The following is a 20288-nucleotide window of genomic DNA, read 5'->3' as shown; positions in this document are numbered from 1 at the left end:
AGGCAGTTCCGCAAAAGCCCCCTCGGTGGAGCCACCCTCGAAACGTCCCCACTGACCGGTCCCCGGACACGCCCCCATCCCACGAACCCACTATTTGTCCAATAACCCACTATATTTTTTAAAGATTTTCCACTGTTCATTCAATATGCTGCAATTGGACGCGGTCCCATCGGCAATCTATTGAATGGGGATTCGGGTAGTGTTTTTGATAGACATTTTAATTAAAGTTCCTGTCATGATAAAAACTATTTTACTGCACTCAGGGGGGTCCCCTGAGTCTGTGGTACCAAGCGCCATCCCATAATTCCACCGTCCACAAACCCACTATTTTTATAATGGCATAAATGCTACGTGGGATGTCCATATCTCAGCTCTGGAAGGGTCTAGAGCCTCCATATTTGCACTCAGGTCTAAGTCTCATGGCCGTCTATCAGAATCCAGAGTTTTGAGAAGATTGGAGAAACTTAATTTTTCGCCCGAAAAACAAAACAAAAGGGGTACCACTGTCGTTTTTTTTTTCGGGTCAAATTTTTGAGTTCCGATATCTCAGCTCTGGAAGGGGCTAGAGCCTCCATTTTTGCACTCAGGTCTAAGTCTCATGGCCCTCTATCAGAATCCAGAGTTTTGGGAAGATTGGAGAAACTTAATTTTTCCCCCGAAAAAAAAACAAAAACGTAAGGGGTACCACTGTCGTTTTTTTTTTTCAGGCCGAATTTTTGAGTTTCGATATCTCAGCTCTGGAAGGGGCTAGAGCCTCCATTTTTGCACTCAGGTCTAAGTCTCATGGCCCTCTATCAGAATCCAGAGATTTGGGAAGATTGGAGAAACTTAATTTTTCGCCCGAAAAAAAAAAACGTAAGGGGTACCACTGTCGTTTTTTTTTCGGGTTGAATTTTTGAGTTTCGATATCTCAGCTCTGGAAGGGCCTAGAGCCTCCATTTTTGCACTCAGGTCTAAGTCTCATGGCCCTCTATCAGAATCCAGAGTTTTGAAGAGATTGGAGAAACTTAATTTTTAGCCCGAAAAAAAAACCCGAAAGGGGTACCACTGTCGTTTTTTTTTTCGGGTCAAATTTTTGAGTTTCGATATCTCAGCTCTGGAAGGGTCTAGAGCCTCCATTTTTGCACTCAGGTCTAAGTCTCATAGCCCTTTATCAGAATCCAGAGTTTTGTGAAGATTGGAGAAACTTAATTTTTCGCCAAAAAAAAAAAAACGTAAGGGGTACCACTGTCGTTTTTTTTTTCGGGTTGAATTTTTGAGTTGCGATATCTCAGCTCTGGAAGGGCCTAGAGCCTCCATTTTTGCACTCAGGTCTAAGTCTCATGGCCCTCTATCAGAATCCAGAGTTTTGTGAAGATTGGAGAAACTTAATTTTTCGCCCGAAAAAAAAAAAACGCAAGGGGTACCACTGTCGTTTTTTTTTCGGGCCGAATTTTTGAGTTTCGACATCTCAGCTCTGGAAGAGGCTAGAGCCTCCATTTTTGCACTCAGGTCTAAGTCTCATGGCCCTCTATCAGAATCCAGAGTTTTGGGAAGATTGGAGAAACGTAATTTTTCGCCCGAAAAAAAAAAAACATAAGGGGTACCACTGTCGGTTTTTTTTCGGGTCAAATTTTTGAGTTTCGATATCTCAGCTCTGGAAGGGGCTAGAGCCTCCATTTTTGCACTCAGGTCTAAGTCTCATGGCCCTCTATCAGAATCCAGAGTTTTGGGAAGATTGGAGAAACTTAATTTTTCGCCCGAAAAAAAAAAACGTAAGGGGTACCACTGTCGTTTTTTTTTTCGGGCCGAATTTTTGAGTTTCGATATCTCAGCTCTGGAAGGGTCTAGAGCCTCCATTTTTGCACTCAGGTCTAAGTCTCATGGCCCTCTATCAGAATCCAGAGTTTTGGGAAGATTGGAGAAACTTACTTTTTCGCCCGGAAAAAAAAAAACGAAAGGGGTACCACTGTCGTTTTTTTTCGGGTCAAATTTTTGAGTTTCGATATCTCAGCTCTGGAAGGGTCTAGAGCCTCCATTTTTGCACTCAGGTCTAAGTCTCATGGCCCTCTATCAGAATCCAGAGATTTGAGAAGATTGGAGAAACTTAATTTTTCGCCCGAAAAAAAAAAAACGAAAGGGGTACCACTGTCGTTTTTTTTTTCAGGTCAAATTTTTGAGTTCCGATATCTCAGCTCTGGAAGGGGCTAGAGCTTCCATTTTTGCACTCAGGTCTAAGTCTCATGGCCCTCTATCAGAATCCAGAGTTTTGAGGAGATTGGAGAAACTTAATTTTTCGCCCGAAAAAAAAAAAACGTAAGGGGTACCACTGTCGTTTTTATTTCAGGTCAAATTTTTGAGTTTCGATATCTCAGCTCTGGAAGGGTCTAGAGCCTCCATTTTTGCACTCAGGTCTAAGTCTCATGGCCCTCTATCAGAATCCAGAGTTTTGTGAAGATTGGAGAAACGTAATTTTTCGCCCAAAAAAAAAAAACGTAAGGGGTACCACTGTCGTTTTTTTTTCGGGTCAAATTTTTGAGTTTCGATATCTCAGCTCTGGAAGGGTCTAGAGCCTCCATTTTTGCACTCAGGTCTAAGTCTCATGGCCCTCTATCAGAATCCAGAGATTTGAGAAGATTGGAGAAACTTAATTTTTCGCCCGAAAAAAAAAAAACGAAAGGGGTACCACTGTCGTTTTTTTTTTCAGGTCAAATTTTTGAGTTCCGATATCTCAGCTCTGGAAGGGGCTAGAGCTTCCATTTTTGCACTCAGGTCTAAGTCTCATGGCCCTCTATCAGAATCCAGAGTTTTGAGGAGATTGGAGAAACTTAATTTTTCGCCCGAAAAAAAAAAAACGTAAGGGGTACCACTGTCGTTTTTATTTCAGGTCAAATTTTTGAGTTTCGATATCTCAGCTCTGGAAGGGTCTAGAGCCTCCATTTTTGCACTCAGGTCTAAGTCTCATGGCCCTCTATCAGAATCCAGAGTTTTGTGAAGATTGGAGAAACTTAATTTTTCGCCCGAAATAAAAAAACGAAAGGGGTACCACTGTCGTTTTTTTTTCGGTTTAAATTTTTGAGTTTCGATATCTCAGCTCTGGAAGGGGCTAGAGCCTCCATTTTTGCACTCAGGTCTAAGTCTCATGGCCCTCTATCAGAATCCAGAGTTTTGGGAAGATTGGAGAAACTTAATTTTTCGCCCGAAAAAAAAAAACGTAAGGGGTACCACTGTCGTTTTTTTTTTTTCGGGCCGAATTTTTGAGTTTCGATATCTCAGCTCTGGAAGGGTCTAGAGCCTCAATTTTTGCACTCAGGTCTAAGTCTCATGGCCCTCTATCAGAATCCAGAGATTTGGGAAGATTGGAGAAACTTAATTTTTCGCCCGAAAAAAAAAAACGTAAGGGGTACCACTGTCGTTTTTTTTTTCGGGTCAAATTTTTGAGTTTCGATATCTCAGCTCTGGAAGGAGTTAGAGCCTCCATTTTTGCACTCAGGTCTAAGTCTCATGGCCCTCTATCAGAATCCAGAGTTTTGAGAAGATTGGAGAAACTTAATTTTTCACCCGAAAAAAAAAAAACGTAAGGGGTACCACTGTCGTTTTTTTTTTCGTGTCGAATTTTTGAGTTTCGATATCTCAGCTCTGGAAGGGGCTAGAGCCTCCATTTTTGCACTCAGGTCTAAGTCTCATGGCCCTCTATCAGAATCCAGAGTTTTGGGAATATTGGAGAAACTTAATTTTTCCCCCGAAAAAAAAACAAAAACGTAAGGGGTACCACTGTCGTTTTTTTTTAGGCCGAATTTTTGAGTTTCGATATCTCAGCTCTGGAAGGGGCTAGAGCCTCCATTTTTGCACTCAGGTCTAAGTCTCATGGCCCTCTATCAGAATCCAGAGTTTTGGGAAGATTGGAGAAACTTAATTTTTCGCCCAAAAAAAAAAAACGTAAGGGGTACCACTGTCGTTTTTTTTTCGGGTCAAATTTTTGAGTTTCGATATCTCAGCTCTGGAAGGGTCTAGAGCCTCCATTTTTGCACTCAGGTCTAAGTCTCATGGCCCTCTATCAGAATCCAGAGATTTGAGAAGATTGGAGAAACTTAATTTTTCGCCCGAAAAAAAAAAAACGAAAGGGGTACCACTGTCGTTTTTTTTTTCAGGTCAAATTTTTGAGTTCCGATATCTCAGCTCTGGAAGGGGCTAGAGCTTCCATTTTTGCACTCAGGTCTAAGTCTCATGGCCCTCTATCAGAATCCAGAGTTTTGAGGAGATTGGAGAAACTTAATTTTTCGCCCGAAAAAAAAAAAAACGTAAGGGGTACCACTGTCGTTTTTATTTCAGGTCAAATTTTTGAGTTTCGATATCTCAGCTCTGGAAGGGTCTAGAGCCTCCATTTTTGCACTCAGGTCTAAGTCTCATGGCCCTCTATCAGAATCCAGAGTTTTGTGAAGATTGGAGAAACTTAATTTTTCGCCCGAAATAAAAAAACGAAAGGGGTACCACTGTCGTTTTTTTTTCGGTTTAAATTTTTGAGTTTCGATATCTCAGCTCTGGAAGGGGCTAGAGCCTCCATTTTTGCACTCAGGTCTAAGTCTCATGGCCCTCTATCAGAATCCAGAGTTTTGGGAAGATTGGAGAAACTTAATTTTTCGCCCGAAAAAAAAAAAACGTAAGGGGTACCACTGTCGTTTTTTTTTTTTCGGGCCGAATTTTTGAGTTTCGATATCTCAGCTCTGGAAGGGTCTAGAGCCTCAATTTTTGCACTCAGGTCTAAGTCTCATGGCCCTCTATCAGAATCCAGAGATTTGGGAAGATTGGAGAAACTTAATTTTTCGCCCGAAAAAAAAAAACGTAAGGGGTACCACTGTCGTTTTTTTTTTCGGGTCAAATTTTTGAGTTTCGATATCTCAGCTCTGGAAGGAGTTAGAGCCTCCATTTTTGCACTCAGGTCTAAGTCTCATGGCCCTCTATCAGAATCCAGAGTTTTGAGAAGATTGGAGAAACTTAATTTTTCACCCGAAAAAAAAAAACGTAAGGGGTACCACTGTCGTTTTTTTTTTCGTGTCGAATTTTTGAGTTTCGATATCTCAGCTCTGGAAGGGGCTAGAGCCTCCATTTTTGCACTCAGGTCTAAGTCTCATGGCCCTCTATCAGAATCCAGAGTTTTGGGAATATTGGAGAAACTTAATTTTTCCCCCGAAAAAAAAACAAAAACGTAAGGGGTACCACTGTCGTTTTTTTTTAGGCCGAATTTTTGAGTTTCGATATCTCAGCTCTGGAAGGGGCTAGAGCCTCCATTTTTGCACTCAGGTCTAAGTCTCATGGCCCTCTATCAGAATCCAGAGTTTTGGGAAGATTGGAGAAACTTAATTTTTCGCCCGAAAAAAAAAAACGTAAGGGGTACCACTGTCGTTTTTTTTTCGGGTGGAATTTTTGAGTTTCGATATCTCAGCTCTGGAAGGGCCTGGAGCCTCCATTTTTGCACTCAGGTCTAAGTCTCATGGCCCTCTATCAGAATCCAGAGTTTTGAAGAGATTGGAGAAACTTAATTTTTAGCCCGAAAAAAAAAACCGAAAGGGGTACCACTGTCGTTTTTTTTTTTCGGGTCAAATTTTTGAGTTTCGACATCTCAGCTCTGGAAGGGTCTAGAGCCTCCATTTTTGCACTCAGGTCTAAGTCTCATAGCCCTCTATCAGAATCCAGAGTTTTGTGAAGATTGGAGAAACTTAATTTTTCGGCAAAAAAAAAAAACGTAAGGGGTACCACTGTCGTTTTTTTTTTCGGGTTGAATTTTTGAGTTTCGATATCTCAGCTCTGGAAGGGCCTAGAGCCTCCATTTTTGCACTCAGGTCTAAGTCTCATGGCCCTCTATCAGAATCCAGAGTTTTGGGAAGATTGGAGAAACTTAATTTTTCGCCCGAAAAAAAAAAAACGCAAGGGGTACCACTGTCGTTTTTTTTTCGGGCCGAATTTTTGAGTTTCGACATCTCAGCTCTGGAAGAGGCTAGAGCCTCCATTTTTGCACTCAGGTCTAAGTCTCATGGCCCTCTATCAGAATCCAGAGTTTTGGGAAGATTGGAGAAACTTAATTTTTCGCCCGAAAAAAAAAAAAACATAAGGGGTACCACTGTCGGTTTTTTTTCGGGTCAAATTTTTGAGTTTCGATATCTCAGCTCTGGAAGGGGCTAGAGCCTCCATTTTTGCACTCAGGTCTAAGTCTCATGGCCCTCTATCAGAATCCAGAGTTTTGGGAAGATTGGAGAAACTTAATTTTTCGCCCGAAAAAAAAAAACGTAAGGGGTACCACTGTCGTTTTTTTTTTCGGGCCGAATTTTTGAGTTTCGATATCTCAGCTCTGGAAGGGTCTAGAGCCTCCATTTTTGCACTCAGGTCTAAGTCTCATGGCCCTCTATCAGAATCCAGAGTTTTGGGAAGATTGGAGAAACTTACTTTTTCGCCCGGAAAAAAAAAACGAAAGGGGTACCACTGTCGTTTTTTTTCGGGTCAAATTTTTGAGTTTCGATATCTCAGCTCTGGAAGGGTCTAGAGCCTCCATTTTTGCACTCAGGTCTAAGTCTCATGGCCCTCTATCAGAATCCAGAGATTTGAGAAGATTGGAGAAACTTAATTTTTCGCCCGAAAAAAAAAAAACGAAAGGGGTACCACTGTCGTTTTTTTTTTTCAGGTCAAATTTTTGAGTTCCGATATCTCAGCTCTGGAAGGGGCTAGAGCTTCCATTTTTGCACTCAGGTCTAAGTCTCATGGCCCTCTATCAGAATCCAGAGTTTTGAGGAGATTGGAGAAACTAAATTTTTCGCCCGAAAAAAAAAAAACGTAAGGGGTACCACTGTCGTTTTTTTTTTCGGGTCAAATTTTTGAGTTTCGATATCTCAGCTCTGGAAAAAGTTAGAGCCTCCATTTTTGCACTCAGGTCTAAGTCTCATGGCCCTCTATCAGAATCCAGAGTTTTGGGAAGATTGGAGAAACTTAATTTTTCGCCCGAAAAAAAAAAACGTAAGGGGTACCACTGTCGTTTTTTTTTCGGGTGGAATTTTTGAGTTTCGATATCTCAGCTCTGGAAGGGCCTAGAGCCTCCATTTTTGCACTCAGGTCTAAGTCTCATGGCCCTCTATCAGAATCCAGAGTTTTGAAGAGATTGGAGAAACTTAATTTTTAGCCCGAAAAAAAAAACCGAAAGGGGTACCACTGTCGTTTTTTTTTTCGGGTCAAATTTTTGAGTTTCGATATCTCAGCTCTGGAAGGGTCTAGAGCCTCCATTTTTGCACTCAGGTCTAAGTCTCATAGCCCTCTATCAGAATCCAGAGTTTTGTGAAGATTGGAGAAACTTAATTTTTCGCCAAAAAAAAAAAAACGTAAGGGGTACCACTGTCGTTTTTTTTTTTCGGGTTGAATTTTTGAGTTTCGATATCTCAGCTCTGGAAGGGCCTAGAGCCTCCATTTTTGCACTCAGGTCTAAGTCTCATGGCCCTCTATCAGAATCCAGAGTTTTGGGAAGATTGGAGAAACTTAATTTTTCGCCCGAAAAAAAAAAAACGCAAGGGGTACCACTGTCGTTTTTTTTTCGGGCCGAATTTTTGAGTTTCGACATCTCAGCTCTGGAAGAGGCTAGAGCCTCCATTTTTGCACTCAGGTCTAAGTCTCATGGCCCTCTATCAGAATCCAGAGTTTTGGGAAGATTGGAGAAACTTAATTTTTCGCCCGAAAAAAAAAAAACATAAGGGGTACCACTGTCGGTTTTTTTTCGGGTCAAATTTTTGAGTTTCGATATCTCAGCTCTGGAAGGGGCTAGAGCCTCCATTTTTGCACTCAGGTCTAAGTCTCATGGCCCTCTATCAGAATCCAGAGTTTTGGGAAGATTGGAGAAACTTAATTTTTCGCCCGAAAAAAAAAAACGTAAGGGGTACCACTGTCGGGTTTTTTTTCGGGCCGAATTTTTGAGTTTCGATATCTCAGCTCTGGAAGGGTCTAGAGCCTCCATTTTTGCACTCAGGTCTAAGTCTCATGGCCCTCTATCAGAATCCAGAGATTTGAGAAGATTGGAGAAACTTAATTTTTCGCCCGAAAAAAAAAAAACGAAAGGGGTACCACTGTCGTTTTTTTTTTTTCAGGTCAAATTTTTGAGTTCCGATATCTCAGCTCTGGAAGGGGCTAGAGCTTCCATTTTTGCACTCAGGTCTAAGTCTCATGGCCCTCTATCAGAATCCAGAGATTTGGGAAGATTGGAGAAACTTAATTTTTCGCCCGAAAAAAAAAAACGTAAGGGGTACCACTGTCGTTTTTTTTTTCGGGTCAAATTTTTGAGTTTCGATATCTCAGCTCTGGAAGGAGTTAGAGCCTCCATTTTTGCACTCAGGTCTAAGTCTCATGGCCCTCTATCAGAATCCAGAGTTTTGGGAAGATTGGAGAAACTTAATTTTTCGCCCGAAAAAAAAAAAACGTAAGGGGTACCACTGTCGTTTTTTTTTTCGTGTCGAATTTTTGAGTTTCGATATCTCAGCTCTGGAAGGGGCTAGAGCCTCCATTTTTGCACTCAGGTCTAAGTCTCATGGCCCTCTATCAGAATCCAGAGTTTTGGGAAGATTGGAGAAACTTAATTTTTCCCCCGAAAAAAAAACAAAAACGTAAGGGGTACCACTGTCGTTTTTTTTTAGGCCGAATTTTTGAGTTTCGATATCTCAGCTCTGGAAGGGGCTAGAGCCTCCATTTTTGCACTCAGGTCTAAGTCTCATGGCCCTCTATCAGAATCCAGAGTTTTGGGAAGATTGGAGAAACTTAATTTTTCGCCCGAAAAAAAAAAACGTAAGGGGTACCACTGTCGTTTTTTTTTCGGGTGGAATTTTTGAGTTTCGATATCTCAGCTCTGGAAGGGCCTGGAGCCTCCATTTTTGCACTCAGGTCTAAGTCTCATGGCCCTCTATCAGAATCCAGAGTTTTGAAGAGATTGGAGAAACTTAATTTTTAGCCCGAAAAAAAAAACCGAAAGGGGTACCACTGTCGTTTTTTTTTTCGGGTCAAATTTTTGAGTTTCGACATCTCAGCTCTGGAAGGGTCTAGAGCCTCCATTTTTGCACTCAGGTCTAAGTCTCATAGCCCTCTATCAGAATCCAGAGTTTTGTGAAGATTGGAGAAACTTAATTTTTCGCCAAAAAAAAAAAACGTAAGGGGTACCACTGTCGTTTTTTTTTTCGGGTTGAATTTTTGAGTTTCGATATCTCAGCTCTGGAAGGGCCTAGAGCCTCCATTTTTGCACTCAGGTCTAAGTCTCATGGCCCTCTATCAGAATCCAGAGTTTTGGGAAGATTGGAGAAACTTAATTTTTCGCCCGAAAAAAAAAAACGCAAGGGGTACCACTGTCGTTTTTTTTTCGGGCCGAATTTTTGAGTTTCGACATCTCAGCTCTGGAAGAGGCTAGAGCCTCCATTTTTGCACTCAGGTCTAAGTCTCATGGCCCTCTATCAGAATCCAGAGTTTTGGGAAGATTGGAGAAACTTAATTTTTCGCCCGAAAAAAAAAAAAACATAAGGGGTACCACTGTCGGTTTTTTTTCGGGTCAAATTTTTGAGTTTCGATATCTCAGCTCTGGAAGGGGCTAGAGCCTCCATTTTTGCACTCAGGTCTAAGTCTCATGGCCCTCTATCAGAATCCAGAGTTTTGGGAAGATTGGAGAAACTTAATTTTTCGCCCGAAAAAAAAAAACGTAAGGGGTACCACTGTCGTTTTTTTTTTCGGGCCGAATTTTTGAGTTTCGATATCTCAGCTCTGGAAGGGTCTAGAGCCTCCATTTTTGCACTCAGGTCTAAGTCTCATGGCCCTCTATCAGAATCCAGAGTTTTGGGAAGATTGGAGAAACTTACTTTTTCGCCCGGAAAAAAAAAACGAAAGGGGTACCACTGTCGTTTTTTTTCGGGTCAAATTTTTGAGTTTCGATATCTCAGCTCTGGAAGGGTCTAGAGCCTCCATTTTTGCACTCAGGTCTAAGTCTCATGGCCCTCTATCAGAATCCAGAGATTTGAGAAGATTGGAGAAACTTAATTTTTCGCCCGAAAAAAAAAAAACGAAAGGGGTACCACTGTCGTTTTTTTTTTTCAGGTCAAATTTTTGAGTTCCGATATCTCAGCTCTGGAAGGGGCTAGAGCTTCCATTTTTGCACTCAGGTCTAAGTCTCATGGCCCTCTATCAGAATCCAGAGTTTTGAGGAGATTGGAGAAACTAAATTTTTCGCCCGAAAAAAAAAAACGTAAGGGGTACCACTGTCGTTTTTTTTTTCGGGTCAAATTTTTGAGTTTCGATATCTCAGCTCTGGAAAAAGTTAGAGCCTCCATTTTTGCACTCAGGTCTAAGTCTCATGGCCCTCTATCAGAATCCAGAGTTTTGGGAAGATTGGAGAAACTTAATTTTTCGCCCGAAAAAAAAAAACGTAAGGGGTACCACTGTCGTTTTTTTTTCGGGTGGAATTTTTGAGTTTCGATATCTCAGCTCTGGAAGGGCCTAGAGCCTCCATTTTTGCACTCAGGTCTAAGTCTCATGGCCCTCTATCAGAATCCAGAGTTTTGAAGAGATTGGAGAAACTTAATTTTTAGCCCGAAAAAAAAAACCGAAAGGGGTACCACTGTCGTTTTTTTTTTCAGGTCAAATTTTTGAGTTTCGATATCTCAGCTCTGGAAGGGTCTAGAGCCTCCATTTTTGCACTCAGGTCTAAGTCTCATAGCCCTCTATCAGAATCCAGAGTTTTGTGAAGATTGGAGAAACTTAATTTTTCGCCAAAAAAAAAAAACGTAAGGGGTACCACTGGCGTTTTTTTTTTTTCGGGTTGAATTTTTGAGTTTCGATATCTCAGCTCTGGAAGGGCCTAGAGCCTCCATTTTTGCACTCAGGTCTAAGTCTCATGGCCCTCTATCAGAATCCAGAGTTTTGGGAAGATTGGAGAAACTTAATTTTTCGCCCGAAAAAAAAAAACGCAAGGGGTACCACTGTCGTTTTTTTTTCGGGCCGAATTTTTGAGTTTCGACATCTCAGCTCTGGAAGAGGCTAGAGCCTCCATTTTTGCACTCAGGTCTAAGTCTCATGGCCCTCTATCAGAATCCAGAGATTTGAGAAGATTGGAGAAACTTAATTTTTCGCCCGAAAAAAAAAAAAACGAAAGGGGTACCACTGTCGTTTTTTTTTTTTTTCAGGTCAAATTTTTGAGTTCCGATATCTCAGCTCTGGAAGGGGCTAGAGCTTCCATTTTTGCACTCAGGTCTAAGTCTCATGGCCCTCTATCAGAATCCAGAGATTTGGGAAGATTGGAGAAACTTAATTTTTCGCCCGAAAAAAAAAAACCGTAAGGGCCGTTACATAGTCAACGCGAGCTACGCGAGAAAGCAACGCGAGTGACGCGAGCGACGCGCTTCCTTTCATAGTGTTAAAGCAGACGCAAGCGTCACGGGCGATGCGTAAAATGCAATACACCGGTCACGCAACAGGGGGTAGTAGATTTTTCACTGCAAACCTGAAAAAGCGGTGAAGCTCGTGAAGGCGTGCGTGGCTCTCCACAACTTTCTGGCATCCACTGAACGTGCCAGATACATGCCCGCCGCCTTTGTGGATGCGACGCCTGGAGAGGTCCAGCCTGGAGAGTGGAGTGGAGGCAGCACGTTGTTGGGTTTTCGGTCGGCAGCAGCAGACCCTCCCGGAGAGCGGCACTTGTAAGGGAGTAGCTGGCTGATTACTTTTTATCAGATGCTGGCGTGTTTCCCCACCAATACAGTGTGCTACGATTGGGTAGCAGTGACAAATAAATTGATAAAAGTTCGATTTGAAGCATGAGTTTTTTATTATTATTTAACACTTTACACATTTTAACTTATTTGGTATTATGTGAAAACCATTACACATTTTTTTATTATTTGGTATTATTTAAATTATGTAAAAACCATTACACATTTAAACTAATTTGGTATTTTAATTCATTAATTCATATCCATAAATCATTAATTCATATAACCAGGCTGGTAAATTTGTCACGGGCACTTTTCCAGTCCGTTTTCACCTGATTCTGTCTTTCCCATCGCAATTGCAACCTCTCTCAGGCATTTTCCAACGCAATTTTATTTGAGTGTACTAATTATGGTGAACTGTCGTATAAATGCGGATGATATTAAATGCTGGTATAAGCTCGTATAATTATTCCTCCTCGCACGCCATTGTATTCAAACCTTCTTCTTCTGTTAACATGATATATTTGAATTAATGTACAATTCTTGCAATGTCGCCCCCACCGATACGCATAGTATTGCGTGCATCAGTGCGTCGCGTATCAAAAACTAGGACGACACATTTGGCTACGCATCGACGCATAATGGCGGCCAAAGCGTAGCGATGCATAGCCATGCGGACGCGTATGCGTACCGATGCGTTGACTATGTAACGGCCCTAAGGGGTACCACTGTCGTTTTTTTTTTCGGGTCAAATTTTTGAGTTTCGATATCTCAGCTCTGGAAGGAGTTAGAGCCTCCATTTTTGCACTCAGGTCTAAGTCTCATGGCCCTCTATCAGAATCCAGAGTTTTGGGAAGATTGGAGAAACTTAATTTTTCGCCCGAAAAAAAAAACGTAAGGGGTACCACTGTCGTTTTTTTTTTCGTGTCGAATTTTTGAGTTTCGATATCTCAGCTCTGGAAGGGGCTAGAGCCTCCATTTTTGCACTCAGGTCTAAGTCTCATGGCCCTCTATCAGAATCCAGAGTTTTGGGAAGATTGGAGAAACTTAATTTTTCCCCCGAAAAAAAAACAAAAACGTAAGGGGTACCACTGTCGTTTTTTTTTAGGCCGAATTTTTGAGTTTCGATATCTCAGCTCTGGAAGGGGCTAGAGCCTCCATTTTTGCACTCAGGTCTAAGTCTCATGGCCCTCTATCAGAATCCAGAGTTTTGGGAAGATTGGAGAAACTTAATTTTTCGCCCGAAAAAAAAAAACGTAAGGGGTACCACTGTCGTTTTTTTTTCGGGTGGAATTTTTGAGTTTCGATATCTCAGCTCTGGAAGGGCCTGGAGCCTCCATTTTTGCACTCAGGTCTAAGTCTCATGGCCCTCTATCAGAATCCAGAGTTTTGAAGAGATTGGAGAAACTTAATTTTTAGCCCGAAAAAAAAAACCGAAAGGGGTACCACTGTCGTTTTTTTTTTCGGGTCAAATTTTTGAGTTTCGACATCTCAGCTCTGGAAGGGTCTAGAGCCTCCATTTTTGCACTCAGGTCTAAGTCTCATAGCCCTCTATCAGAATCCAGAGTTTTGTGAAGATTGGAGAAACTTAATTTTTCGCCAAAAAAAAAAAACGTAAGGGGTACCACTGTCGTTTTTTTTTTCGGGTTGAATTTTTGAGTTTCGATATCTCAGCTCTGGAAGGGCCTAGAGCCTCCATTTTTGCACTCAGGTCTAAGTCTCATGGCCCTCTATCAGAATCCAGAGTTTTGGGAAGATTGGAGAAACTTAATTTTTCGCCCGAAAAAAAAAAACGCAAGGGGTACCACTGTCGTTTTTTTTTCGGGCCGAATTTTTGAGTTTCGACATCTCAGCTCTGGAAGAGGCTAGAGCCTCCATTTTTGCACTCAGGTCTAAGTCTCATGGCCCTCTATCAGAATCCAGAGTTTTGGGAAGATTGGAGAAACTTAATTTTTCGCCCGAAAAAAAAAAAACATAAGGGGTACCACTGTCGGTTTTTTTTCGGGTCAAATTTTTGAGTTTCGATATCTCAGCTCTGGAAGGGGCTAGAGCCTCCATTTTTGCACTCAGGTCTAAGTCTCATGGCCCTCTATCAGAATCCAGAGTTTTGGGAAGATTGGAGAAACTTAATTTTTCGCCCGAAAAAAAAAACGTAAGGGGTACCACTGTCGTTTTTTTTTTCGGGCCGAATTTTTGAGTTTCGATATCTCAGCTCTGGAAGGGTCTAGAGCCTCCATTTTTGCACTCAGGTCTAAGTCTCATGGCCCTCTATCAGAATCCAGAGTTTTGGGAAGATTGGAGAAACTTACTTTTTCGCCCGGAAAAAAAAAACGAAAGGGGTACCACTGTCGTTTTTTTTCGGGTCAAATTTTTGAGTTTCGATATCTCAGCTCTGGAAGGGTCTAGAGCCTCCATTTTTGCACTCAGGTCTAAGTCTCATGGCCCTCTATCAGAATCCAGAGATTTGAGAAGATTGGAGAAACTTAATTTTTCGCCCGAAAAAAAAAAACGAAAGGGGTACCACTGTCGTTTTTTTTTTTCAGGTCAAATTTTTGAGTTCCGATATCTCAGCTCTGGAAGGGGCTAGAGCTTCCATTTTTGCACTCAGGTCTAAGTCTCATGGCCCTCTATCAGAATCCAGAGTTTTGAGGAGATTGGAGAAACTAAATTTTTCGCCCGAAAAAAAAAAACGTAAGGGGTACCACTGTCGTTTTTTTTTTCGGGTCAAATTTTTGAGTTTCGATATCTCAGCTCTGGAAAAAGTTAGAGCCTCCATTTTTGCACTCAGGTCTAAGTCTCATGGCCCTCTATCAGAATCCAGAGTTTTGGGAAGATTGGAGAAACTTAATTTTTCGCCCGAAAAAAAAAAACGTAAGGGGTACCACTGTCGTTTTTTTTTCGGGTGGAATTTTTGAGTTTCGATATCTCAGCTCTGGAAGGGCCTAGAGCCTCCATTTTTGCACTCAGGTCTAAGTCTCATGGCCCTCTATCAGAATCCAGAGTTTTGAAGAGATTGGAGAAACTTAATTTTTAGCCCGAAAAAAAAAACCGAAAGGGGTACCACTGTCGTTTTTTTTTTCGGGTCAAATTTTTGAGTTTCGATATCTCAGCTCTGGAAGGGTCTAGAGCCTCCATTTTTGCACTCAGGTCTAAGTCTCATAGCCCTCTATCAGAATCCAGAGTTTTGTGAAGATTGGAGAAACTTAATTTTTCGCCAAAAAAAAAAAAACGTAAGGGGTACCACTGTCGTTTTTTTTTTTCGGGTTGAATTTTTGAGTTTCGATATCTCAGCTCTGGAAGGGCCTAGAGCCTCCATTTTTGCACTCAGGTCTAAGTCTCATGGCCCTCTATCAGAATCCAGAGTTTTGGGAAGATTGGAGAAACTTAATTTTTCGCCCGAAAAAAAAAAACGCAAGGGGTACCACTGTCGTTTTTTTTTCGGGCCGAATTTTTGAGTTTCGACATCTCAGCTCTGGAAGAGGCTAGAGCCTCCATTTTTGCACTCAGGTCTAAGTCTCATGGCCCTCTATCAGAATCCAGAGTTTTGGGAAGATTGGAGAAACTTAATTTTTCGCCCGAAAAAAAAAAAACATAAGGGGTACCACTGTCGGTTTTTTTTCGGGTCAAATTTTTGAGTTTCGATATCTCAGCTCTGGAAGGGGCTAGAGCCTCCATTTTTGCACTCAGGTCTAAGTCTCATGGCCCTCTATCAGAATCCAGAGTTTTGGGAAGATTGGAGAAACTTAATTTTTCGCCCGAAAAAAAAAAACGTAAGGGGTACCACTGTCGGTTTTTTTTTCGGGCCGAATTTTTGAGTTTCGATATCTCAGCTCTGGAAGGGTCTAGAGCCTCCATTTTTGCACTCAGGTCTAAGTCTCATGGCCCTCTATCAGAATCCAGAGATTTGAGAAGATTGGAGAAACTTAATTTTTCGCCCGAAAAAAAAAAAACGAAAGGGGTACCACTGTCGTTTTTTTTTTTCAGGTCAAATTTTTGAGTTCCGATATCTCAGCTCTGGAAGGGGCTAGAGCTTCCATTTTTGCACTCAGGTCTAAGTCTCATGGCCCTCTATCAGAATCCAGAGTTTTGAGGAGATTGGAGAAACTTAATTTTTAGCCCGAAAAAAAAACCGAAAGGGGTACCACTGTCGTTTTTTTTTTCGGGTCAAATTTTTGAGTTTCGATATCTCAGCTCTGGAAGGGTCTAGAGCCTCCATTTTTGCACTCAGGTCTAAGTCTCATAGCCCTCTATCAGAATCCAGAGTTTTGTGAAGATTGGAGAAACTTAATTTTTCGCCAAAAAAAAAAAAACGTAAGGGGTACCACTGTCGTTTTTTTTTTCGGGTTGAATTTTTGAGTTTCGATATCTCAGCTCTGGAAGGGCCTAGAGCCTCCATTTTTGCACTCAGGTCTAAGTCTTATGGCCCTCTATCAGAATCCAGAGTTTTGGGAAGATTGGAGAAACTTAATTTTTCGCCCGAAAAAAAAAAAACGCAAGGGGTACCACTGTCGTTTTTTTTTCGGGCCGAATTTTTGAGTTTCGACATCTCAGCTCTGGAAGAGGCTAGAGCCTCCATTTTTGCACTCAGGTCTAAGTCTCATGGCCCTCTATCAGAATCCAGAGTTTTGGGAAGATTGGAGAAACTTAATTTTTCGCCCGAAAAAAAAAAAACATAAGGGGTACCACTGTCGGTTTTTTTTCGGGTCAAATTTTTGAGTTTCGATATCTCAGCTCTGGAAGGGGCTAGAGCCTCCATTTTTGCACTCAGGTCTAAGTCTCATGGCTCTCTATCAGAATCCAGAGTTTTGGGAAGATTGGAGAAACTTAATTTTTCGCCCGAAAAAAAAAAAACGTAAGGGGTACCACTGTCGGTTTTTTTTTCGGGCCGAATTTTTGAGTTTCAATATCTCAGCTCTGGAAGGGTCTAGAGCCTCCATTTTTGCACTCAGGTCTAAGTCTCATGGCCCTCTATCAGAATCCAGAGATTTGAGAAGATTGGAGAAACTTAATTTTTCGCCCGAAAAAAAAAAAACGAAAGGGGTACCACTGTCGTTTTTTTATTTCAGGTCAAATTTTTGTGTTCCGATATCTCAGCTCTGGAAGGGGCTAGAGCTTCCATTTTTGCACTCAGGTCTAAGTCTCATGGCCCTCTATCAGAATCCAGAGTTTTGAGGAGATTGGAGAAACTAAATTTTTCGCCCGAAAAAAAAAAAACGTAAGGGGTACCACTGTCGTTTTTATTTCAGGTCAAATTTTTGAGTTTCGATATCTCAGCTCTGGAAGGGTCTAGAGCCTCCATTTTTGCACTCAGGTCTAAGTCTCATGGCCCTCTATCAGAATCCAGAGTTTTGTGAAGATTGGAGAAACGTAATTTTTCGCCCAAAAAAAAAAAACGTAAGGGGTACCACTGTCGTTTTTATTTCAGGTCAAATTTTTGAGTTTCGATATCTCAGCTCTGGAAGGGTCTAGAGCCTTCATTTTTGCACTCAGGTCTAAGTCTCATGGCCCTCTATCAGAATCCAGAGTTTTGTGAAGATTGGAGAAACTTAATTTTTCGCCCGGAAAAAAAAAACGAAAGGGGTACCACTGTCGTTTTTTTTTCGGGTCAAATTTTTGAGTTTCGATATCTCAGCTCTGGAAGGGTCTAGAGCCTCCATTTTTGCACTCAGGTCTAAGTCTCATGGCCCTCTATCAGAATCCAGAGATTTGAGAAGATTGGAGAAACTTAATTTTTCGCCCGAAAAAAAAAAAACGAAAGGGGTACCACTGTCGTTTTTTTTTTTCAGATCAAATTTTTGAGTTCCGATATCTCAGCTCTGGAAGGGGCTAGAGCTTCCATTTTTGCACTCAGGTCTAAGTCTCATGGCCCTCTATCAGAATCCAGAGTTTTGAGGAGATTGGAGAAACTTAATTTTTCGCCCGAAAAAAAAAAAAACGTAAGGGGTACCACTGTCGTTTTTATTTCAGGTCAAATTTTTGAGTTTCGATATCTCAGCTCTGGAAGGGTCTAGAGCCTCCATTTTTGCACTCAGGTCTAAGTCTCATGGCCCTCTATCAGAATCCAGAGTTTTGTGAAGATTGGAGAAACTTAATTTTTCGCCCGAAATAAAAAAACGAAAGGGGTACCACTGTCGTTTTTTTTTTTCGGTTTAAATTTTTGAGTTTCGATATCTCAGCTCTGGAAGGGGCTAGAGCCTCCATTTTTGCACTCAGGTCTAAGTCTCATGGCCCTCTATCAGAATCCAGAGTTTTGGGAAGATTGGAGAAACTTAATTTTTCGCCCGAAAAAAAAAAAACGTAAGGGGTACCACTGTCGTTTTTTTTTTTCGGGCCGAATTTTTGAGTTTCGATATCTCAGCTCTGGAAGGGTCTAGAGCCTCCATTTTTGCACTCAGGTCTAAGTCTCATGGCCCTCTATCAGAATCCAGAGATTTGGGAAGATTGGAGAAACTTAATTTTTCGCCCGAAAAAAAAAAACGTAAGGGGTACCACTGTCGTTTTTTTTTTCGGGTCAAATTTTTGAGTTTCGATATCTCAGCTCTGGAAGGAGTTAGAGCCTCCATTTTTGCACTCAGGTCTAAGTCTCATGGCCCTCTATCAGAATCCAGAGTTTTGGGAAGATTGGAGAAACTTAATTTTTCGGCCGAAAAAAAAAAACGTAAGGGGTACCACTGTCGTTTTTTTTTTCGTGCCGAATTTTTGAGTTTCGATATCTCAGCTCTGGAAGGGGCTAGAGCCTCCATTTTTGCACTCAGGTCTAAGTCTCATGGCCCTCTATCAGAATCCAGAGTTTTGGGAAGATTGGAGAAACTTAATTTTTCGCCTGAAAAAAAAAAAACGTAAGGGGTACCACTGTCGTTTTTTTTTCGGGTCAAATTTTTGAGTTCCGATATCTCAGCTCTGGAAGGGGCTAGAGCCTCCATTTTTGCACTCAGGTCTAAGTCTCATGGCCCTCTATCAGAATCCAGAGTTTTGGGAAGATTGGAGAAACTTAATTTTTCGCCCGAAAAAAAAAAACGTAAGGGGTACCACTGTCGTTTTTTTTTCGGTTTAAATATTTGAGTTTCGATATCTCAGCTCTGGAAGGGGCTAGAGCCTCCATTTTTGCACTCAGGTCTAAGTCTCATGGCCCTCTATCAGAATCAAGAGTTTTGGGAAGATTGGAGAAACTTAATTTTTTGCCCGAAAAAAAAAACGTAAGGGGTACCACTGTCGTTTTTTTTTCGGGCCGAATTTTTGAGTTTCGATATCTCAGCTCTGGAAGGGGCTAAAGCCTACATTTTTGCACTCAGGTCTAAGTCTCATGGCCCTCTATCAGAATCCAGAGTTTTGGGAAGATTGGAGAAACTTAATTTTTAGTCCGAAAAAAAAAAAACGTAAGGGGTACCACTGTCTTTTTTTTTCGGGCCGAATTTTTGAGTTTCGATATCTCAGCTCTGGAAGGGGCTGGAGCCTCCATTTTTGCACTCAGGTCTAAGTCTCATGGCCCTCTATCAGAATCCAGAGTTTTGGGAAGATTGGAGAAACTTAATTTTTCGCCCGAAAAAAAAAAACGTAAGGGGTACCACTGTCGTTTTTTTTTTTCGGGCCGAATTTTTGAGTTTCGATATCTCAGCTCTGGAAGGGTCTAGAGCCTCCATTTTTGCACTCAGGTCTAAGTCTCATTGCCCTCTATCAGAATCCAGTGTTTTGGGAAGATTGGAGAAACTTAATTTTTCGCCCGAAAAAAAAAAACGTAAGGGGTACCACTGTCGTTTTTTTTTTCGGTTTAAATTTTTGAGTTTCGATATCTCAGCTCTGGAAGGGGCTAGAGCCTCCATTTTTGCACTCAGGTCTAAGTCTCATGGCCCTCTATCAGAATCCAGAGTTTTGGGAAGATTGGAGAAACTTAATTTTTCGCCCGAAAAAAAAAACGTAAGGGGTACCACTGTCGTTTTTTTTTTCGGGCCGAATTTTTGAGTTTCGATATATCAGCTCTGGAAGGGTCTAGAGCCTCCATTTTTGCACTCAGGTCTAAGTCTCATGGCCCTCTATCAGAATCCAGAGTTTTGGGAAGATTGGAGAAACTTAATTTTTAGTCCGAAAAAAAAAAAAACGTAAGGGGTACCACTGTCGTTTTTTTTTTTCGGGCCGAATTTTTGAGTTTCGATATCTCAGCTCTGGAAGGGTCTAGAGCCTCCATTTTTGCACTCAGGTCTAAGTCTCATGGCCCTCTATCAGAATCCAGAGTTTTGGGAAGATTGGAGAAACTTAATTTTTAGTCCGAAAAAAAAAAAACGTAAGGGGTACCACTGTCTTTTTTTTTCGGGCCGAATTTTTGAGTTTCGATATCTCAGCTCTGGAAGGGGCTGGAGCCTCCATTTTTGCACTCAGGTCTAAGTCTCATGGCCCTCTATCAGAATCCAGAGTTTTGTGAAGATTGGAGAAACTTAATTTTTCGCCCGAAAAAAAACAAAACGTAAGAGGTACCACTGTCGTTTTTTTTTCAGGTCAAATTTTTGAGTTTCGATATCTCAGCTCTGGAAGGGTCTAGAGCCTCCATTTTTGCACTCAGGTCTAAGTCTCATGGCCCTCTATCAGAATCCAGAGTTTTGTGAA

Source organism: Pimephales promelas, chromosome 1, assembly GCF_988280905.1.
Source record: "Pimephales promelas chromosome 1, fPimPro1.hap1.1, whole genome shotgun sequence".
NCBI lineage: Eukaryota > Metazoa > Chordata > Actinopteri > Cypriniformes > Leuciscidae > Pimephales > Pimephales promelas.
Note: the sequence above shows the minus strand (reverse complement) of the source record.